The 24284-nt window shown below is 43.1% G+C and overlaps 1 protein-coding gene across 1 annotated transcript in view; it reads left to right on the top strand.

Moving 5' to 3' along the window:
- The first annotated feature begins 18866 nt into the window (after positions 1–18866).
- The window catches only part of TCP11L2 (t-complex 11 like 2), a 40397-nt gene continuing 34979 nt past the window's right edge, over positions 18867–24284 (top strand). The window contains exon 1 of the mRNA XM_055395224.2: positions 18867–19022. The gene's annotated coding sequence lies outside the window, so the exon portion shown is untranslated. The remainder of the gene's footprint in view (positions 19023–24284) is intronic.

Genomic DNA, 24284 nt, shown 5'->3' on the forward strand with positions numbered 1-24284 from the left:
TTGTTTGCTATTGTATTTCCTAAGTCTACAGATCAGTAAATACTTGTTGAATGAAGAGATTTAAATAAAAAAAAAAAAAAACTTAAAACCTCAGGAGATAAGTGAGAAAATGACATGAAAATAATTCACAAAAGAAGAAGTGCAATTATTCAATATGTAGGAGCCTATTGCTAACCTCATTTGTGATATAAGAAATAGAAGTATTTAAAATGCCAATGGGTTATTATTTTGTCTATAAAATTAGCTGAGTTTTTTGATTTTTTAAACCACAGCATATAATGACAAGGCAGGCTCCTCATGCTGTCATTGATTCGCCCACTTTGGAGGCCATTGGGACAGGTTCTGATGGTACTGAGTTGGTCACTGTTACAGGAATCATGGGTTATATCTGACCAGCATCCCTCCATCCCCCTTTCTGACACACCCATGATGCTCAGGCAGTGCACTTACCTTCTGAGCCATGAGGGAAGGACACAATGAAAGGCTGCTCAGCCCTTTGCTAGGAATTTCAAACCAGCGCTGGCTGGAAGATAAGCCCTTCCTTTTCTCTGGTTGTGATTCAGTAAAGATGTGACTCTGGAAGCTGCCAGCAGGCATGTCTGTTGAAACATGCAGAGAGTACGTCTGTACTAGGAAAATAAAAAGGCTGGTTTGCAGAAAGGATCTGATTGACACTAGATTCCCCAGTTCCCATCATTCCTGAGGACATTTTCTGTGTCCCTGCCCTCCCTATGTGTCAATGACAAGAGCCAATCAACCCTCTTCCTTAGTTTACACCAGAGTGGGCTCCTCTGACTTGCAAGAGCCTATTAAATTGTTAGGAATTTTATGAATGAGTTGTTAAAGAGTTAAAACTTGATATCAGCCCAGATAGAAGTATTAACTCTACAGCCACAGGGGCATTTTCAGCCTGTGCAAATCTACAAACACTGTGAATCAGGGCTGATTTTTTTTTTCCCTAAAGAGCCAGTTGTTAAACATTTACTAGCGCACCACTGTCTGTAAGCTACCCAGGCTGGATTTCTCTAGCAACCCAGAGAACCTGCAATGCAGCCAGCCAGCCAGAGATGCTAAATCCCACCTGAAACTTTTATTATCTTCCCTTTACAACGGAAGAAATATCCCTAAGGGGTCCCCAAAGGAGGGAAAACCCCAAGGGGAAGTTTTATTTTTATCTGGACTTTAGTCTCTGCACTTCAAAGCAGAATTCTGACGCATGAATCTGTTCAGCAAGGTCACAGCCAGACACCTAAAAGGCAGCCCTCTCCTCTGACCTGAATATCAGGTCAGCCCTTTGCGAGGAAGGGAGATTCAGTGCCCATCCATCAGTGCTGGGTGAGATGGAGCCACGGAGAAAGAGATCGCAAGAAATCTTCGTGTTTGCCTCTAAGCCCAGCAAGGAGGGTCTCAGGCCCGCTTGCCACATGAGAGTTTTGAGAGCAAAGGAAATTAATTCCCAGGTGTCCTTTGGGAGTTCATGCTCTGGGTAGCCTGTTCTTTGAGACTGCATTCAACAGATGGGCAGCAAAAAGAGAAACTGTGTCCATCGCCAGACTTCTTTCTGCCTGAGGATTCTGCCCACTGGCACAGATGACACAGGGAGTGCCTGGGCATCTGGTTAATCACTTCCCTCCTTTTCCTCCTGCTTTTGGAAAAGAGATGAGAGAGATAACTATAAAGGAAGAATCAGGAAATAGGAGACTCCCTCCAGATACCTTCAGAAGTCTTGACAAGTAGGAACATTAAAACTATTTGTACCTTCAACAGCAGGAATTTCATTTTAAGGAATCATTTCTAAAGACACAATACAAAATAAAGGAAATGGTTTATGCCCAGATTTGTTTATTAATGAACTATTTTTAATAGGGGAAATATCTGGAATCCACACAGATATCTAACAATGGGAAAATGATTAGGTGAATTACAATACATCAATTTAAAACTACAATACAGTCATTTAAAATGTTTTGAAGAGATTATAATAAGATGGGAAAAAATTCTTCAGTTAACTAAATAAAAATTAGGGTTTAAATTTTATATTTAGAATGACCAGCACTACAAAAAGAAAGAAAAGCAGACTAAACTAAGTAATAACTGAAAACTGGGACGGTGTACTCTCAAATCTTAACTGTGGTTTTCTCCTTCGGGTGGCGGAACTATTGATGGTTTTCAGTTCTGCTTTCCCATGTATTTTCCAAATTGCATTCAATAAACATACTTCAAAATGGATATTATATATGGAGTATTCCTGAATATTTATCTTGTGCCAGGCCCTATGCTAAGTACTTTTGTAGATTAATTTATTTACATCTCCCAGAAAGACTATGAGGTGGGTACTTTTAGTGTCTGCAGTTTACAAACTGAAGTTCAGAGAGCTTAAGTAACTTGCCCAGAGTCACACAGCTGGTAGCCAGGATTTAGAGCTTGGCCTGTTTGACTTCAGAACCAAAGCCCACAGTGCACCCCACCCTCCCCAATAAGAGAAGAAAATAAATAGACATATTTTATACATGAAATAAGCTACTTTTAAGCAGTTGATCCAGGTTTCAAGGCTAGTTCCAGGCTTACCTCTCTCGTGAGAATTTCTGTACCTGTCCCAAGTCCTTAACTCTGGGACTGATGTCCACCGCTTCTGTGACTCTTACACAGCTGCCTGTCTTTTCTTCTTCTCTTACTCTTTCCTTCTTTTCATCCTCTCCTTCCTTTTGCATCCTGCATGTCGGCTGCAATCTCTCTGCACCGTAAGATAAAATGAACCAGATGCTCCCAAATTCATGTCCTAAGAGAAGTTTAAAAGCCTTACCAAAAATTTCTGCAAATTCCCGAGGAGCTTTCTTTCTTAAGATTACTTTCTTAAGGCAGTTTCTGCCTCCAGCTCCTGACTCCACTGAACTAGTTCATTCAGGAAATGGTCTCACCTTTCTGTCCCTGACCCAGATGGAAACTCAGCTCCTTCCTTGGCTTCTACAGAAAACCTGCTCTATCAGGTGATCTGAACATGTGTAGACTTTATGAAAGGTATTGGAGAGCTTTCCACAGCTGAACTCAAGCAACTTCAATAGCAATAGTTAACATTCCTGTGAAAACAGAACAGAACACAACACTCTTCTCAAAGGCCCTGGAAATGTATTATTTATTGGCTGCTTTGCTCTATGAGTTTGTTACTGGATCCTGTCTCCCCCCACCCACCTGCCACCTCTTTTTGCTTTCCTGCCCTGCCCTCACCTCACACCCAACCCCAAACCCTTCTCTCCAGTGTGTATAGTACATTCAAGCCCCAACCTCCAAACTCAGCTCCTGACCCTTCGAGGCTCCCAGCTGAACAAAATGACCTTTCATCAAAGTTGAATCCACTCTTCTTACAAGGCAGTTGTATTAGTGGATAGCAAACTTTTTATACTTCTCCTATTACTCTTAACTATGTAAACAGAATTGAGACCATGCTTTGTGCCAGTTGCTGGAGATATATAAAACTGGAAAAATGCACAAGCGACAATTCTTAAGAGATTAGTCATTAAGTTCCTTAGGCTTCACAGCTTACTGAACAAGTAATCCCTATACTAGGCTTCCCTGGTGGCTCACTGGTAAAGAATCTGCCTGCAATGTAGGAGATGCAGGTTCTATCCCTGGGTCCGGAAGACATGACAACCCACTCCAGTATTCTTGCCTGGGAAATTCCATGGACAGAGGAGCCTGGCAGGGTACATACAGTGCACGGGAATCACAAGAGTTGGACATAGCTTAGCAATGAAGCCACTACCACCACCAATCCCCATACCAGGGGGATTATAACAAATATAATAATCCTAATAACAAAGGTGCTAATAACAAAGGTTGAAGCCATGTCCTGGGACTTTAAGGATGAAGCAGCCTGTAGATTGGGGCCCCTTAGAGATTCAAGGGTGAGACCCACAGGAGCCCTCAGTTCTGAGTTCCTTTCTCTAGTCATGTGTTCAGCTTGTATTGCTCATATTTTCCTTCTAAAACCTTCTCTTTGACTGTGGCTTCTAAGGTTCTTTCTATTGCATTACACAATGTACAGCATTTATGATGGACATTAACCTCAATAACGTGAACTTGACAATCACCCTGACGTGAAGAACATTAGGTCTGCTCTAGCACTGTACCATCCTGCAGGGCAACGTGAATGTCTGTCCACAAGACTAATTGGTGGGTTGAGCAACAGAGGATATTGAGGGCTCTCCAAGGAAGTCAACATCTGCTAAAATACTCAATAAAGTCCATTTTCAACCTAAGTTTCCTGTTTCCTCTGTGTGTGTGTGTGTGTGTTTTCACTCTGCTTTCAAAACCAAGTACAAACCAGAGCTCTTTTGTCAGATTCTTTCCAAACAAATGCGGGTGAGGGAGGGCTGATCTCTGTTATCACAAAGGATGTTGCCTATCTTGACACGGGTTTCAACAGCTCCTTTACAAAACACTGTGACTGTGCTTTATTTAGTCCTAGCTTGAATTTTGAGCATGGAACCACTGGTGGTCAAGGCACTCAAACTGCTTGTCATAGAAGTTCTAATATTTGTGGAACAGGTTTCATGCTAGTTATTTTGCTAGATATAATATCAAATTCAATCCCCCCAAATCAGCCTATGAGGTAAAGGATATGTCAGAATTTTAAAAAGAAAAAAGGAAACTAAAGCTCTGAGAATCTGCCCCAAATCACACAGCTGAAAATAGGAGAGCTGGAGTTTGAAGCCAGGTTCATTTGAGTCTAAACTCAGTTCATTTCAGTCCAGTCGCTCAGTCATGTCTGACTGTTTGCAACCCCAAGGACGGCAGCACGCCAGGCTTCCCTGACCACCACCAATTCCCAGAGTTTACTCAAACTCATGTCCATCGAGTCGGTGATGCCATCCAACCATCTCATCCTCTGTCGTCCCCTTCTCCTCTTGCCTTCAATCTTTCCCAGCATCAGAGTCTTTTCCAATAAGTCAGTTCTTCACATCAGGTGGCCAAAGTATTGGAGTTTCAGCTTCATCATCAGTCCTTCCAATGAATATTCAGGACTGATTTCCTTTAGGATTGACTGGTTTGATCTCCTTGCAGTCCAAGGGACTCTCAAGAATCTTCTCTAACACCATAGTTATAAACTTGTGGGATCTCTCAAAAGCAATAATCTAGTAAAATACAAACACTGGTTTTAACCTAGATGTCCATCACCAGATGAATGGATACAGAAACTGTGATACATATATACAATGGAATATTACTCAGCTATGTGACCCTGGTTCGATTCCTGGGTGAGGAAGATTCCCTGGAGAAGGGATAGGCTGCCCACTCCAATATTCTTGGGCTTCCCTTGTGGCTCAGCTGGTAAAAGAATCTGCCTGCAATGCCGGAGACCTGGGTTCAATCTCTGGGTTGGGAAGATCCCCTGGAGAAGGGAAAGGCTACCCACACCAGTATTCTGACCTGGAGAATTCCATGGACTATACAGTCCTTGGGGTTGCAAAGAGTCAGACACCACTGAGCCACTTTCACTTTCACATATATATATGTAAAAAAATGCACTGGAGTCTGTCCTAATGAGATGGATGAACCTAGAGCCTATCATACAAAGTGAAGTAAGTCAGAAATTTTGTGTATTAACAATTTTGTGTATTAACAAATATACAAATATTGTGTATTAACACATGCGTATGGTATCTAGAAAGACAGTACTGATGAACTGATTTGCAGGGCAGCCATGGAGACGCAGGCATAGAGGACAAACTTGTGGACACAGTAGAGGAAGGAGAGGGTGGGATGAATTGAGAGAGTAACATGGAAACATATACATTATCGTATGTAAAATAGACAGCAAGTGGAAATTCGCTATGTGACACAGGGAGCTCAACCCAGTGTTCTGTAAAAACCTAGAGGGGTGGGATGGGGTGGGAGATGGAGGAGGGGTTCAGGAGGGAGGGGACATATCTATACCTGTGACTGATTCGTGTTGATGTGTGGCAGAAACCAGCACAATATTGTAAAACAATTAGCCTCCAATTTGAAAAAAAAAAAGGAAAAAAAAATATCGGTTTTGAGGTAATTTCCTAGTAATTTGAAATTGGAAACCAAATATTTTATTTAAAGATACAATCAAGATTTGCCTTCACTATCATCATATTCTACTATTAAGTTTGAAGTTCAGATTGCAATTATTACTGTACTCTGGATTGAGATTGTTTAGTTTTATTATAAAAGAGATATGTGGTCATTGTAAAAATTTTAAATGTTGTGAAATATAAAGTGAAATAGAAATGTCAATAGCCCACAAAAAACTGAATGGATACTTCACCAAAGGAAATCTACTGATGGCAAATATGTATATGAAAAATGCACATTGTTAATCATTAAATGAAAATTTAAACTACCCATTCAGTTCAGTTCAGTTCAGTCTCTCAGTCGTGTCCGACTCTTTGCGACCCCATGAATCACAGCACGCCAGGCCTCCCTGTCCATCACCAACTCTCGGAGTACACTCAAACTCATGTCCACAGAGTCGGTGATGCCATCCAGCCATCTCATTCTCCGTCGTCCCCTTCTCCTCCTGCCCCCAACCTTTCCCAGCATCAGAGTCTTTTCCAGTGAGTCAACTCGTCGCATGAGGTGGCCAAAGTATTGCAGTTTCAGCTTTAGCATCAGTCCCTCCAATGAACATCCAGGATTGATCTCCTTTAGAATGGACTGGTTGGATCTCCCTGCAGTCCAAGGGACTCTCAAGAGTCTTCTCCAACACCACAGTTCAAAAGCATCAATTCTTCGGCAATCAGCTTTCTTCACAGTCCAACTCTCACATCCATACATGACCACGGGAAAAACCATTGCCTTGACTAGACGGACCTTGGTTGGCAAAGTAATGTCTCTGCTTTTTAATATACTATCAAGGTTGGTCATACCCATTAGAAAAGCTAAAAAGTCCAATCATGCCAGATACTGGCAAAGATACAGAGAAACTGGAACATTCATACAGGGCTGTTGGGATGTAAAACGAAACAGCCACTTTGAAAATCAATTTTGCAGTTTCTAAAGTTAAGCATACACCTAACACAGGATCTAGCTGTTCCACTCCTAGGTGTTTACACAAGAGAAATGAAAACACATGTAACTATGAAGAGTGGTACGTGAATGCTCAAAGGAGCTTTATCTGTCATGTCCCTAAACTATTAACACTCCAAATGTCAATCCAATGAATGTATAAGCAAGCTGTGGTACATCTATACAACAAAATGCTATCTAGCAATAAAAAGGGATTAATTACTGATACAGTTAACAGTACAGATGAATCCTAATGTCACTAAATGAAAGAAGCAAGACCAAAGATAAGACACATTATTTGATCCCATTTATGTAAAATTTTAGAAAATGCAAACCTTTCCTGACAAAAAGCAAATCAGTGGTTTCCTGGAGATGGGGGTAGGGCAGGGAAGGATGGGAAACAGGTAGAGGGGCATGTAGAAACTTTTGAGGGTGATGGATATGTTCCCTGTTGGGATTGCAGTGATGGTTTCATAGGGGCTTACACGTGTAAAACATTAAATTGCATATTTAAATATGTGCAGCTTATTGCAGCCAATTATACCTCCTAGAACTGTTAGACACACATATATACACACACAAGCGCACACACACACAGTAGGCCCAAAACCTGCTCTCGAACTTACCTCTGATACCAGTTTTACAATCATCTTTGTAGACATTTGCACAATCACATTATACACTACATCTTGGGATCACATTATACACCCAACTTGGTTTTTTCACTTGGACTCTTTTATTGTGGGTACACACAATTCTACCTCGTTCCTCTCAATAGCTTACTGGTAATCCAGCGTGTGAATGTTTTGTGAAATGTAACGTGTCCTGTATTTGCGGACTTTTAAGAGACTTTCAGTTTTTGCTGGATAATTTTTTCAAATCACTGCAGTTCTTTTCTGAGTCACGGGCACCTGACTTAGAAGTTTCCTGTCCATGAAAACAGCCCCTTGCTGATGCTTTCTCCTGTTCTTTCTCCACGCACCCAGCCAGCAACCAAGCTGTTCTGGCTTACTTACTCCACCTGGTGGACAGTGTGGGAAATTGCCAAAGCTTTATTTTTCCAGTGTGCGTGCGTCTTGTTGACCTGAGTTGGCTATTCTCAAATCCGTTTTGTCTCTGGATGCCAGAGTGATCTTTCTAAACATAAACCTGATCCTCTCACTCTCGGGATGAAAACTCATCACCTAAAATAAACCCAGGACTCCTTACTGGAACACACAAGGTATTAATACTCTGGCCTTTGCCCAACTCTCTAGCCTCAATTTTGGTAACTCCCATCCTGGCAATTTGTACTCCAGAAATACATGACCAATTATAATTCTCTAAACACACAGTGCTGCTTCATACATCCACATTTTTGTATCTGTTATTTGCCCTCCCCAGAGTGTCTTTCTGCCCTCTCCTATTCCACATTTGCCTGGTGAATTCCTATTTAGGAGAAGGCAATGGCACCCCACTCCAGTACTCTTGCCTGGAAAATCCCATGGACCGAGGAGCCTGGTAGGCTGCAATCCATGGGGTCGCAAAGAGTCAAACACGACTGAACACCTTCACTTTCACTTTTCTCTTTCATGCATTGGAGAAGAAAATGGCAACCCACTCCAATGTTCTTGCCTGGAGAATCCCAGGGACGGGGGAGCCTGGTGGGCTGGCGTCTATGGGGTCACACAGAGTCGGACACGACTGAAGTGACTTAGCAGCAGCAGCAGCAGCCTCCACAACCCTACCAAAGAGTCCCCTCCTCTCTGCAGTGGGATTTGGTTTGCAGTTTACAGTCTTGTCCTTTTGGAGGCTACAAGGAAACTATTTCAGCAAATGGAGAGTTTCTTGACTTTTTTCCCAGGGGAGAAACTGTGAAGTCCTCATAACTCTTCTTTCTCCCTCAGCAGTCCATGGGGTCGCAAAGAGTTGAACAGGACTGAGCGACTGAACTGAACTGAACTGGGCTCCAAAGGAAGATATTTCATCCATTCACTCATTCACTCACTGTTTGAGGCACCAACATAGGCACTAGGATACATAAGTGAATAAAACAATGATCCCTGCCCTCATGGAGCTTCATTCTGACAGAGGAAGAAAAACAGTACTAATACACATGTGTATGCAGGCTAAAGTCACTCAATCATGTCCAACTCTGCGACCCCATGGACTGTAGCCTGCCAGGATCCTCTGTTCATGGGATTCTCCAGGCAAGAATACTGGCGTGCACGGCTGTGCCCTCCTCCAGGGGATCTTCCTGACCCAGGGATCAAACCCTGTCGCTTACTTCTCCTGCATTGGCAGATGGGTTCTTCACGTTTTAGAGTATTCCAGAAGATGTTAGGGCATAAAGAGTCAAGCAAATCAGAGGGTTCTGTCTAAAATGATATACGTATCAAAATGTACAAGCGAACACACTATCACTGCTATGGGAGATGATTTCCCTGCTGTTTAAGGCTCTTTGGATTGGATTTCTGCTCCTCGAAGCCAAAAGCATCTGAACTACACCAAGGCGCTCGCCTTGGTGTGCATTCCTTAAGAGCAATAGTTGATATCCTAGCTCCATCTGTTCCTTTGACAAGGGAAAATTAATTACAAGGAGATGCCACAGTCTCAGATTCCATTTGGGGATTTTCCTAAGGCCTTTGATGACACTATGTTCTTATTCATGTACCATTCAATTATTTCCACCCCAGGTAATCTCCTTCTCGCTGTCAGACATGGAATTAAGAAAACTGCGCTTCAAAGGGAACCCCCAGGTCAGGCTTCCAAATGAGCATAACCAACTGCTATTCATTGATATGATCTGTGCAGAGGACCAGGCCACCAGCACAGTCCCAGGACAAGCAGCATCATCTCCAGCCTGAATCACAACCTCCCAATTCTTGCGCTTCTGGGCTGTTATCCTCACGCAGCCAGGGTGATTCTTAAAAACATCTATCACATCCTGTCCCTTTTCTTCAGTCACTGTTTATCACTTCCAGGCTCCCTGTGAGCTGGCCCTGGGTTACTTCCAGCCTCCCATCCTGCTCCACTCCTCCACCGCAGTCCAGTCACACTTGCTTCTTTGCTGGTTTTTTACGTACACAGATCTGCTTCCACCTCCTTTGCATTTTTTCCTAACATCTCTTTTTTTTCTCCATTTTTCTATACAATTAAAAAAAGTAGATTGGTGAGTCTTAAAGAGAAAACAACTAAATAATGTAGAATGTAGCCATTTGCCCTTTTTTTTAAATTAATTTATTTGGCTGTGCTGGGCCTTAGTTGCCATAAGCTGGATCTTTAGTTGCTGCATGAGAACTCTTCCTTGTGGTATGTGGGATCTAGTTCCCTAAAGTGAAAAAGTGAAAGTGTTAGTCGCTCAGTCATGTCGACTCTTTGTGACTCCATGGACTGTAGCCCGCCATGGGATTCTTCAGGCAAGAATACTGGAGTGGGTTGCCATTTCCTACTCCAGGGGATCTTCCTGACCCAGGCATCGAACCTGCATCTCCTGCACTGAAGGTGGATTCTTTACCATCTGTGTCACTAGGGAAGCCCCTGGTTAGTTCCCTAACCAGGGATCAAACTTGTGTCCCCTGCCTGGGAGCAAGGAATCTTGGCCACTGGACCACCAGGGAAGTCCCTGCCTTTGCTTTTTAAGTCTGCACACATTCTGATTTCTCCCCTCTGTGCCTTTTGTCATGCTGTCCTCTTACCCAGAACACTGACTCCCTTCTTGCAGCTAACACACTAACTCACTCCGGGACTCAGCCTTAGGGCAGTTCATTCATTCAAAAAATACTTATGAGGAGGGGAATAATGCGCCAAACACTACACCCAGCACTGGAGAGACAGCCATGAAGAGTGAAGCAGCCCTTAGGTGCCTGGGTTCCAGTGCAAGGAACAGATTTAATAGGATAGTTAATGAGACAGCCATGACATCAGTTTCATCTGCATCCCCAAGAAAGTGACTGACAGCTACTTCCATGTCCCCAAGAGAAATGTCAGACTCCTTACAAATGAGGGGGCCAAAATAAGCTTTGTGACTGGTGGCTCCTCATCCACTCAGACGTAGAAAGAGTTAAACTTAGAGAGTCCAGGGGAGACACAACATCTGAATAGTCAGGGAAGCCATGGGAGCATACGAGGTCACCTGTGGAAGAATTATGGGAAGGATGAGAACAAAAGGGACAAGAAGTTTAAGCTGCTTGCCTAAAATTATGTAGCTAGTAGCTAGTAAGGCTGGGATTCCAACCTAGGGTTATTTTAATTAGCCCACTCTCTTTTATGCTAATTTAATTTCCACTAATTTCTTCCACTCCAGATGCCTTGTCGTTGTTTAGTCGCTCAGTCATGTCTGACTCTTTTGCAACCCCATGGACTATAGCCCGACCGGCTCCTCTATCCATGGGGTTTTCCAGTTAGGAATACTGGAGTGGGTTGCCATTTCCTCCTGCAGGGGATCTCCTGCAGGGTTCACACCTGCATCTCCTACGTTGGCAGATGGATTCTTTCCCACTGAGGCACCAGCAAGGCCCCCAAATTGGCTACTAGCCTATGGAAAGGGTCAACTCCCCCTGGCCTGTCAGGAGGTATCCGCCCAATGTGCTTGCTGTGCCTATATTATCTCTGCTCTTTGTTCTTAATTAACTCACTCTTTTCTGCAGTTCTTTGTGTCTGGAAATTCTTTTCCAACCCATATTTGGACTGCCATGACAGATAAGATGTAAGTATAATAAGTGGTATAGATGAGCCTTCTGGTATGTGTGAATCCAAGGCATTCCCCCTTTCCATCTGAATACATTTGTTCTTCATAAAGAGCTAGTTTGTACCTGAATTAATTTGCTTTTTGAAAACTTTGATCTACATACACTTGGAAATCATTTTTTAAATTTATACTTTATCACAATAGTCTTCTTTTAAATAGCAAAGTCAGCTTAAGCATTGAAATTCTTTTGACCATGATTATGTTTTACTCAGATTTCCAGGATTTGTTGATTATGTACTTAGAGGTATACTTGTATCTACTTAAAACCCTGAAAGTTGAGAATTGTTTTCTTGGGTGGGAAATTTTTAGGACTTCAAGCCTGGGAGGCAGCATCTCAAGCAGCCCTGAGAAATTGCTCTGAGGAGGCAGGGGATGGAGTCAGGTTATATAGAAGTTTGCAACAAAGCAGGCAGATAGTCTGAACATCGAAGATTATTGTTAACTAAGAAAACCAGATATCTTAAGTTTAGGAACTTAGCACTCTCTAAGTATGGAAAGATGCAAGCCTCTGGGCTCACTGAACTCATTCCTTTCATATGCATCTCAGCTACCTGGGGCCCGCATCCTTCATTTTCACATCTCCCCTACCCCACCCCATTGTCTCCCTTTTGGGGCCCCTCACATTTGGAGGGCTGGAATCACAGATGGCTGTGACATTCTTGTTTACAGACATGGCAAGAGACACTCCATCACACACTTGTAACATGAACAATCTCTATCAGAGAAGCAACCAGAAACACTTTGCTGCTCTTCTTGTAGTAGAATTTACATTTTTTTTTGTTCTTTCTCTGATTGCTTCATATATACATATGAGAGACACATAGACAGCTTCATATTTTAGGAGAGTTGGTACCATTTCGTTGTTTTTGCTGTCTGGAAGGCACAGCCAGCCACCCCAGTACCTGGTCCAAGCAACCTTCTAGATTAATGGACTGCGATTATAAATACTTTGGGCACTTAGTTGATACAGTGCTGGTATGCTTGTTGACATATTGTTATGGAAGTTAGATAATTATGCCAATAGGTAATACCTTGCATGTGACTCTGTGTGTGTGTGTGTGTAGAGAAGCCATGAAATGAGTTTTGGTTTCTATTCTCGACCAGTTCAGTGAGTCACTGAATATCTTTTTGCTCAGTCATAAACCCTACCATACTTTCCACTAGAACCCCCAGGAACTTGGGTAAAAGCTATTGTACCGACACTTAAATGTTCAGGGCTCTTAATTTTTTATCCTCAGAAATAATCCAATTATTTAAGTTCCATACCATTTTCTTTATTATCAAAGGGAAGAAACCCTTAAGTGGTTGTTGGTGGGGCAAATATCTTTTAAAGCCAGAGTGAACTCCTTGCACTTTGACTGTCTAAGAATTGGGCCTGAAGGAAACAACTTGAGAAATAAATATTATTATTCCACCCCCACAGCATAAATAATTTTGACATACCTTACTGAGGGACCTTTTGCAAATCTATTGCTTTCCATAGTTTACATAAAAAGCTCCTTTTCTTATCATGACTTTAAAGAATATGAATACAAAGGAGATGGGAAGATTACTGTGTGGTGTTAATAGCCCTCCATCAATAAGACAGGACATTCAGTGATAAGAGCAATATCACTATGAGGCATGTGAAATTACATTAATAATGTATGAATGAATACATTCTCATTGTTAAAAAAAAAAAAAGACATTTGTATGCATGTAGAATAAATGAGAAACATCTCCCAACTTGCTTCCTAAACAGTTGAGAGGCTAACTTTTCATCTCATCTCTATGCATTTCATATATACAAAATACTTATAGAGGCCTTCTACTGACAGCTCTCAATCAAGTATAAATGGTATCCCAACACAGTGACTGTTCTATAATTCATGCTTTTATGTTGAACACTATTTGAAGAGTCATGTTTCTTAATCTTTTCCTTTATGTCTTCTGGGCTTTGCCTTTATTTATTTTTTTTTAATTTTTAAAGATTTTTTTTTTTTTTGACATGGACTATTCTTGAATTTGAATTTGTTACAGCCAATTTTGATTTTGAATTTGAATTTGTTACAAACATGGTTTCTGTTTTACGTTTTAGTTTTTTGGCCAGGAGGCAAGTGGGAATTTTAGCTCCCCAACCAGGGATTGAACCAGTACTCCCTGCATTAGATGGTGAAGTCTTAATCACTGGACTGCCAGGGAAGTCCCCTTCTATTTTAGAAGCACTTTCCCCACTCCATTGGGTGCTTCCGTTGATTATTTTTCATTTAAATATATTTTAAAAATTTGTACAATGTTGTGTTAGTTTCTGCCTAAATCTTCATCCATGGTTGAACAGGTCTGGGAAGACACTTAGCAAAGAGCCGCCTGCTGGCCTGGAGGTGGAGTGGAACAGCAGGACTGTCTTGGCTGAGCTCTGAGCCATCACGCTTTGACCTCTCACAGGTGCTCCTTTGAGCTTCAGCTTCCTTTGGCCCCCCCCCCCACTTCCTGCCCAGAGTCTTCTCTGTTGTCCCTCACAGTCTTTTTTGTTTTCCAGGAGAGGACTGTGTTTCCCAGGTAAGTGGAAAGGACTCATGGAGGAGGGTAAAGGGGAGTATTAAGGCTGGTTTTCTTTTTAGTATGCTATGTATGATGGTAGAGGCAATTGGAATGAGAAATAATCTCCAATTTTACACCAACTCAGTTCTGTGGAGTCAGGGGAAAAACTGGTTTTGGTGTTTTGGAAATTTGATCAAGAATCAACATTTTGTATGCCTATGGCTGATTCATATTGATGTATGGCAAAAACCATCACAATATTGTAATTACTTCTCATTAAAATAAATTATTTTTTTAAAAAGAATCAATATTTTGATTCACTCTCAAAACCAGTGATCTAAATCTGCCTTATATTCAAGACCAAAAGAAAAAATAATGACAAAATCTGTCAAAAAGTTGTGGTTTAATTTTGAACATGCAGTGATCAATCATCTAATTCATATTTTAGCCAAATTATTTTCCTCCCTTCTACTTTCTATTTTTTCCCACTTTATCGATTTTTAGTCCTTCCTAGCACCTTAAGAATGGGGGAGCCTGGTAGGCTGCAGTCCATGGGGTCGCTAAGAGTCGGACACGACTGAGTGACTTCACTTTCACTTTTCATTTTCATGCATTGGAGAAGGAAATGGCAACCCACTCCAGTGTTCTTGCCTGGAGAATCTCAGGGAGGGCAGAGCCTGGTGAGCTGCCGCCTATGGGGTCGCACAGAGTCGGGCACGACTGAAGTGACTTAGTAGCAGCAGCAGCAGTACCTTAAGATGGACCTTAAGGGAGAGAAAAAGAGATGGAATTCCATTCGATGAATTTTTCTGTTTACACTGAAGTCATATATTATGTGAGGGGTTAAGTTCTAAAGAGAGATCATAAGGTAAAAATCATGTAAAGTCAAAGTTAGCCTTGAAAATTCCTTAAATGGACCATAAGACCTAGGAAACATCTAGTTTTGTTTTGTTTTTTGTCTCCAGAATTGAAACTGATTTATGGGGTTGGTGTTTGTTTTTGGCCACGCTTGTGGTTTGTGGGATCTTAGTTCTCTAATCTAGTGTCCAACCTGGGCCCAGGGAATTCCCTGGAAATCCAGTGGTTAGGACTCTGGGCTTCCACTGCAGGGGACCCGGGTTTGGTCTCTGGTTAGGGAACTAGGTTCCCGCAAACCACTTGGTGCAACCAGAAAAAACCAAAACAATAACAACAAAAACAATATGATCTGGCCAGGGAGTGAAAACAATGAGTCCTAACCACTGGGCAACCAGGGAATTCCTGGAAACAGATAAATGTTTCTTCACTTGAGCATTAGATAAAATAATCGACTTGTATTTGGGGATGGATTAAAAGGGAAGATAAGTACCTTCAAACACTAGACTCATATTCTGTATGGTGAAGTCAGGACCAGTGACACTATTTTCAAGGTACCATGCAAAATGAAAATGCAGAGCTCTTTGTTCAAAAATGAGTGAGAATTTCAAGTAGGCAGCAGCAGAGCTTTAAATTAAGTATGAGGCTCCTCTAAGCATAGGGTCATGAGCCATTGCATGCCCAAGAAGCTAGCCTTGGATAAGGAGCTTGGACCTGTAATGAGAAACTTGGAAACTGACATCAACTCAGGAGGCGAAGCCTCACAACTCCCATAGAGAGAAAAAGGGGTTAACATCACTGCCGGGGTTCCAACCATGCTTTTGTGCTCCCTACTCCACATCTCATTGATGTCAGGTTGAATCTGCATTATGTTGATGCTGGGAAAGATTGAAGGCAGGAGGAGAAGGGGAACTCAGAGGATGAGATGGTTGGATGGCATCACCTACACGATGGACATGAGTTTGAGTAGGCTCCGGGAGTTGGTGATAGATAGGAAAGCCTGGTGTGCTGCAGCCCATGGGGTTGCAAAGAGTTGGACATGACTAAGTGACTGAACTGAACTGAGTATCAGCACATGATGCAACCCCACTATAAACGTTAAGCTGCTAAGAAGTTGCAAATCCACATTAAAATTACATTTTTGGATCTTCTGATTTATTCAAGGATTCACTATAACTTAAAACTCAGATTTAAGATGTGTCAAAAGAAGTCTTTAAATTTTTTTGCTGAGTAAAAATGTCGATCTCTCTTGAGTCATCTGCCAAAGGCAATAGATCAAATTTAATCTATTGTGTAATTTACAGGGAAAGCAAACTGCATTATCATGAGTTCTTGAAGTGCTTCAAAAAATAAAAGTTAAAAAAATTAGGTGTGATAATATGTCTTCTTCACATAAACAGCTAATTATTTTACTTACTAAAGAGGTTGCCTTTTCAAATTCTTTTTTTGGAAGGTCATGAACTAATCTGTGCAAGGAGGATTTTATTTTATGACTGCCTGAGCTCTTTGGGTAAGAATATGATACAAGGCTCTCTGTTTTTTTAAGGAAGCTGCCTAATATTTTACAGGACTATATTTCTTCAAAGTGTTTTTATATACAAGTCAGTCTAAGGGCAATTGGTCAGGAGGTTTCCTGACCAAGAGGTTAACTGACCAAGAGGTTTCCGGGTAGTAAGTTATTTAATTTTGATGTAATAGAAAATTATTTTTCCAGGAGATTTTTCTTTTTCTGGCATGGGTCGCTGATGTTACCCTACCTCTTATGCCTCACAGTTCTCACCCCACCAGATGTTGAAACTTGACTCATCTGTTTTGACAAAAATTGCTTCCTTGTGGCTTTGAGAATCACATATTTGAGCTTTAAAATATGTGCCATGCCCAGGATCAGGCAGCTGGTGACCCAGGTAGACTGGACAACTCTCCTGATTCATGCTTACCTGCTTCATGTTATGTAATATGGCAAAACAATACTTAACAAGCTCCTGCAAAGCTAACAAAGAAAGCAAAGCTGCCATGTGTCATTGTCACAGTGTCCAGAAGTTTGGGGGATATTTTTAGTTAATCTTTCTATTGTGGAGTCTCTAGGGTGGTGATGGCAGTTGTGTGGTGGTGGTTATTTGGCAAGAATTTAAATTAGAGGCTTCTGTCAACCTGACATCTGATTCCAACAAATGACATAAGCTAGGTTCATAGGAAAGAACCTGGGTGGCAATAGCATTTTCTCTTTAATCTCTTGATTTGTACCAAGTTGTGTATTTTAGGAGAAGGGAGGAGAGAGTGGCATCAGGAGACACAAATACAAATTTATTCAGATCACCAGCTAAGGTTGTTCAGGGTGGTTTGCCAAATAGTTTCAGCAACTAGCACTGATTGAGTGCTTACTGTGTACAACCCTAAGCACTTTACATGCTTTATCTCATTCCATCTTCACAATAGCCTAGTTAGACAGTTATACTATTTTCCCATTGACTGAGATCTCATAGTAGTAAATGTCAGAGGGAAGGTTTGAACCCAAGATAGGGCCATTTTTAACACTGAATGATTCCATCTAGGTTAACTGACTTTCCATCCTCCTTTAAAATGTTGCCTGTTTTTTTTCCTACTAATAGAACCAATTTCCCCTCCACCAAACCAGACATGATTTCAGCACTAAATGGAAGTACTTGAGCCTTTACAAAAGTCACTTACATTCTTGCATGAAACTATCTCTCAAATAATTCTCAATTTACACCTGACAGAAGATGCAGTCTTCCTGTGTGCAGTTGGGGGAAGGGTGTTTCTGTAGACTCGGAGGCACACCCACAACAGAGCAGAACTGTAGGCCTGACCGCACAGAGCTCCTCTGGGACTGCTTATTTACATTAACCACTGTCGAAACTTCTGAAACTTCTCTCGGAGATAGGTGTTGCCAAAAACCCTAGGGGAAGTTAGATGCTTTATCTTTTGCGCACACACGAAGTTTACGTCTTCAGAGAGCCTGGGTGCGTGTGACTCCCAGGAGCTAATCGTCCTGTCCAGTCATATGCAAATCTGGACTCCTGTTTCTGTGGAGGTGCAGACACAAACATAGGTGACAATTTGGTTGCTGACGTGCGTGGGAATGCACTTGCCCAGTAGTGGGTTAGATTGTCTCTGTGTAGACCGTGTGATACTGGGAACTTAATTTGGCTCGCCTGGTCTAGATGAGGAGTGTTCGGGTCGTAAAAGTTCCACCTGCGGTCAGGCAGCTTGCTGCATTGCTCATGATAGTGTGGGGCCCTGTAGACCAGTGGGGTCAATCCAGGGCTTCACGGGACTGTCCGCGGGAGGCTCCGCCCCGCACCCAGAATCCCAGCTCCGCTCCGCCCCCCAGCGCCCCGATTGGCCCCGCCCCCAGAACCCCAACAGGCCCCGCCTCCAATACCGGGCGCTTGGGAGGCACGGCTGCCCCAGTTCCGTAAACACTCCTCTCCCCGCCCCTTGCAGTACCCGGACTGCACCACTCGCAGCCCACGGGGGGGAACCGTTCCCTCCGGCATCCAAAATACCCCCAATCCAAGCTCTCCTGGGTCTCTTTCATTCGAAGTTGAGGCGGATGTTTTCTATGAGGTCAGGTCTGTCAGAACGCTGACATCAAAGCTGAAGTGCCCTAGATTTACCCCCTGCTTCATGCGGTCTTCACCCCTCCTCTCCGCTTACGTGGTGGCCACTCCGTGGCTGCCTCTCTAGAGTCCCTCCCGGCCCTTTAAATACCGCGTGGGGGTGGGGGGGGCGGGGAGGCTGAGGGTTGTTGGACTCGTGAGTTTCCAAGGTGTTTGTGCGGTCCTGGGCGAGGGAACACTCAAAGACCCCTGCCGAGGGCTCCCTCAGTCGTCTTTCTCCTCCGCCTGTCTCCGTGCCGGACCCGGTGCGTACCATCCCCGGGGAAGGGATCGCGGGCTCTGAGGTGACGGGCCAGGTTGACAGAGGGGGACGCCTCACGCCAGTAGCCGCCCGAGGGCCTCCCCCACCTCACCTCGGAGCTGCGTCCTGGGACCCGCGGCCAGTGGCGGTATAGCCAGGCTTCTCGCTTCCCCAACCCCCTCCCCATATCCCTTGTTTGACCTCGAACCGCCGTCCCGCGTGGGAAGGGGGCGCGGGCACCTAGTGGCCGCGGCGGGTGTTGGGGCGGCCGCGGGCTTCGGGCCCTGGAGGGAGGGGCCGGGGTCGGGGTCGTGGCCGCTTGGCCTCTGTTTACCTCCCGCTGGGCCCGTGCCAGCGACGGCGCCGCGAGCGGCTTCCCACCACCCGGGCTCCGGGAGGGGGCACCTTGTAGCCTGCGACCGCTGGCCCGGCTGGGGTGGGTGAACCGAGCCGCGGTCAGGGCCGGGAGGGGCTCCGATCGTGTGTTTGGAGTTTGTTGCCGGGGTTTCCTCGGTACTCGGCCCGGCCTCCGCTGTCCCCTCCCCCAAGGGTTTGTTTTGACAGGAAACGTGCTGCTGAAGGGGAGGGGCGCCCAGGGGACTTGGGCGAGGGATGTGCAGATGCGTTCCCGCGGCGGTACCCTCAGTTACCGGGAGGAGGCGGGACGTGCGGGTCAAGCCCGGGTTCGAACCCCTGAGGCCCTCCGGGGTGGCTTGTGCTTCCCAAGGCTGCTACTTTGGATGGTGCCACTTCAGGTCACAGCGATGATTTGGGGTGGCACGTGGACGAACGTGGTTAAGTGTTTTCATTAGTGTTAAGGAAAACTGTTCGCTTAAACCGAGCGATTTCACAGTGATAGAAAGTTTCCTTTCAACACAAATCTATTTATATGCAAAAATCTCGTCCAGATAGAGAAGTGTTTGCTAGAGCACCCACCGGTGAGGATGGAGATGTGGAAACAGACGTGAAGAGAGGTCCTCAAGTGGCTAAGTCTTGGGAAACCATCTTCGATGGTTATCCTGTTACTTTCACGTTGAAGAAACTAGACAAGCTGTCTTTGTCCCCAGTGGGCCCCTTGGTCCCCAAGATCCCCCGGGTCCCATGATCTCCAGCCCAGTCCAAAACCTTGCTCTGTCCTACCTGCCAAATTTAATGAGGTTATGACAGTGGTTCCCACTTTAGGGAGTGCCCAGCCTGCCTTTTCCTCTTGCTTCCGGGGATTTCATCTATCATCCTGACAGCCTCTGGAGGTTGCCTGACTTAAAGTGACCCAAGGCTGAAGATACCCAGTCGTGTATGAAGCAGCTTCAGTGCCCTTTTGTGGAGGGTTGAGGGCCCAGATGAGGAACCAGGTACTAAAACAGGTCAGCCAGAGGTGGGAGAAGTGTTTTCAAGTGTGCACAGTGCCTAGAAATCCTTTCCCTGATGCTGTAATGTTATGGGTGGCATGAACATTTGCTTTTTTAGACAATGACTGTCTTTGTTGGCCTTTATCTAGCCCTTTGTTGGTTCTAATTTGATGAAGACCAATATTCTGTAGCTGATTGGAGCAGGCACCTACCTCTCTGCTCTATGGTTTTTGCTTTGCTGCCTGTGGATAACTCTTTAGCGCTGCTATTGTTTAGGAGTGGTTCTAAAGCAGCACTTTGCAGAAGATGAAGATTTACTATATCATCTGCAGGGTTTTCTTCAGAGTCCAACCTGACTCCTGTGACTCCCTACCCTTTACTACAGATATGTGAACGCTTGTTCTTGCACCCAACCTTGATCAGGTCTTGAAGGATGATACCTGCTTGATGTTTCTTGAAATTTTCTCTTTTTCATGACTTAACCTTAGTTGGATGGGTTCCATTCCTCAGGGCCCTGCTGGATAATCTGAGTAATTCACTTCAAAATGCTTCTGACTCAAGCTAACTGTAAGCAATTAACCCTTTTGATAATATTTGGGTTTTACAGAAAGATTTTGCAGTTCATAAAGAAAGACTCCCTGATGGAGGATTTTCAGTTACTCTAGTGCAGTGGGTGAGAATGATTTTGGTCAATGAACTAACTCTTTCAGTGATGCCCTTCATGGTATGGCACTTGAGCAGACACCCCGGGGGGAAGGTCAGCTTGTTATCACATGTGCAAGGGTCCATGTGTGATGGATAGATCAGTTCAGCAGCGTGGGAGTGGAAAGAATGAACAGTTCTCCACATTTTCTATAGGCATCCTAGAGTGGTAAAGAGCACAGGCTTTAGGGATCCACTGCCTTGGTTAGAGTTGTGCCTCTGCCACAGCTGTGAACCCTAGAGCAAATTATTTATCCTCTCTGAGCCTCAGGTTCTTCCTTCTAAAAAGAGAATAATGATGATTCCTTTGCTAACAAGGTTATAATGAAGATTCAAGAAGATAAAACATTTTAAGCACTTATTATAGGGGCTGAGTCATAGTAAGTACTCAATAACTGTTACCTCCAATTGTTATTTTTTGCTACCAGTTTAGCATTAGGAGGGTGGAAAGTTACAATGTGAAAGTCTCTTTAAGCTCTGGGACTGTGACTCTTCGCTAATTTTAATTATTGGTGCCTTAGAAATGCTTTTGAGATAGGCACTGGAAATTGGAGGAAAAAGACATAGCTTCTTCCTGAAAGGAGTTTAAAATTTAGTGGGGAGACAGATTTGCAGATAGTTATCTTTCAGTGACCGCGTAATGGGAACATAAACAATGTGAGTGAGGCAAAGGAGAAGGGTAACCCAAGTTGTCTTGTGAATAGTGTGACTTAATTTGTTCATCAGTGGTGCTCACTGAGCTCCTGCTCTATCCCAGGCAGCATCCTAAGCTCTAAGATGACCAATAAATAGAATGAGTAGGGATATCAAGGCAGATCACTTCGAAGTTGTAGCATTTGCTTTCAAGTCTGAATGACAACAAGTCTCCAGCCACACAGAGATCAGGGAAAAGAACATCCCACTGGAAGGGAATAGCAGGTGCTAGTGCTCCAAAGAAGGAAGTTTGGCACCCAAAGAAAGCCATTTTGTTCAGAATATGAAGAATTAGGGGGAGAATGGTAGCAGGATAAAGTGGACAAAGGCCAAATCACAGAAGGATTATAAACCACTGCCAAGAGACCTTGTAGGAAAAGGGGACCCACCTGGAGAACACTTAAAAGGGATTTCTTTTGCCTTTTCTGAAGGGTTCTGGACAATTTCTTGTTTTATTCATTAGGCATTGTTCAAGAAGGACAGTGGGAAAGTTTGACTGTCTAGAAGAGATTTTGTAATAGCGTGCTATCTACACTAACATAGCAGTGGGAACAATCAAGATCATAAAACTACAGGAGACTGGACTGTTCTGACTTAGACTTGAACTTCTGGTACAGTACTTCTTCTTCTAACCTTTTACTTTGCAGTAATTTCAAACTTACAGAAAAAGTTGCAAGAACAGTACAAAGAATTCCCTATTGTCTACCTTTTACTCATATTCACCTATTAGCATTTTGTTCCATAGGCTTCAGTGTTTTCTCTTTTTCTCTCATTTGAATCATTGGAGAGAAAGTTGCATATATCATAGGTCTTTATTCCTCAATGCATAATCACAGCACACTTATCAACTTCAGTAAGTTTGACATTATAATACAGACAGTAGATTCAAGTATTGTAACCATATTGTCAACTGATGCAATGTTTATTACAGCATTTTTTAATTTGGTACAGGATACAATCTGGGAGCATCTACTGCACTCAGTTGTCAAGTCCCCTTTCATTATCCTCAACCTTTCTTTGTTTTTTATGACACTGACATGTTTTAAAAATGCATAATTTCTAATAAGAATAAAATAATATTTCATATCTGTCAGGCACTTAGTAGGAGTTTAAATACATAAGACTATTTTAATTACAACAATTCTATAAGGTAGATAATACTGCTGTCCCCCATTCATCAAGGGTAAGTTCCTGTCTCCAGTCTATAAGTATCACGAGTTGAGATAAAGAATCCAGTCCTCCTGGCTCCAGAGCCGATGTCCTTACTGCCTTGGTGACATGTGCATGGTGACTGGTGGATCTTTGCAGTTCTGAACCAGTGCAGGATAATTTGCAGGTAGATTTTGCTGCAGAAAGAAAATAAAAAAGTAAAGTCAGTTATCTGGATGCAGCCTGAGGATCACTGGCAAATTAAAAACTGATTTCCCCCTTATATGTGGTGAAATGCAGGATGAGCCCCTTCAGGTCTCTGTAACTTGTTCCCTCTTCTCTAAAATGCCAGTGGTCATATGGCTATTCATTGCACAATAAATCTTTAAGTGCCTCCTGCCTCCCAGCCATTGACCTTGGAAGGAATGATTATACTGCCTTTATTATTATAAAATGTGGAACAGTATAATGAAAAATGTGATTATTCTCTTTGAATAGTGACACACCGTAGTGCTGGAGGCTTTGTTTTGGTGTAACCTCCTCTCTTCACATTGACTTTACCTTTGGCCATTGAGTAAATCCTCCCACGTGGGGTGAGATGTGCTGTTCCCTGAAAGTTGTCTGGTTTGTTTGTGAGTTGCACTGGTGAAGGTTAAGTAGATCTAGTTTGTCGGTATTAGAAGCATTACATTTCTTAAAGAAACAACCTGCTTTTGTTGTCACTATTCTAAGAGAGAACCCAAAATAGCTTTAAAAGCAGTCTAATTACCCTTAATGCTTTTGGGTCAGGTAGCTTTGTCCCCAGATGACCTATATGGACACCTGAGACCAAGAAAGGTAAGAGCAAGTGTGAAGGAACTTGCAGAAGACTGTTTGTACCATGATGCACCATTTGCTTTGATTTTTGTATTTCAAACAAATGCAAGAGTTCTGTCCTAGGTCAACTCCCAGTCTTTGTTATCTGTAGAGGAACATGCTTTTATCACGGAATGAAACCATTCTTCCCTCCAGAGTTTCTAATGCCTAAAATGATTATAATAACAACTACCAAAGCAAATAATACTAACAACAGCAAACATCTGCATCCTGTTTACTCTGTATCAGACATTGTTCCAATATATACTGCCTGAATGAAATCTCTCACCAACCCTATGAGTTAGGTATTATTAATTTGAGAATGCAGGCCTTCTCTTTTGGCCTCAAATAAAAGTTTCTGCTCAGATCCATGAAAACCCAGTTGTCATGTAGAGGCTTCTACCAATTAAACAGGATTTCTGAACATTTTGACACTTTTACATTTTCTTTACATCCCCTATGCCAGAAACAATTCAATGGAATTGAAGAAAACAAGCTGTGTATGTGCTATGCTCAGT

This window comes from Moschus berezovskii, chromosome 6 (assembly GCF_049115385.1).
Source record: "Moschus berezovskii isolate FMDL1 chromosome 6, NW_MosBer_1.0, whole genome shotgun sequence".
In the NCBI taxonomy this organism is placed as follows: Eukaryota; Metazoa; Chordata; class Mammalia; order Artiodactyla; family Moschidae; genus Moschus; species Moschus berezovskii.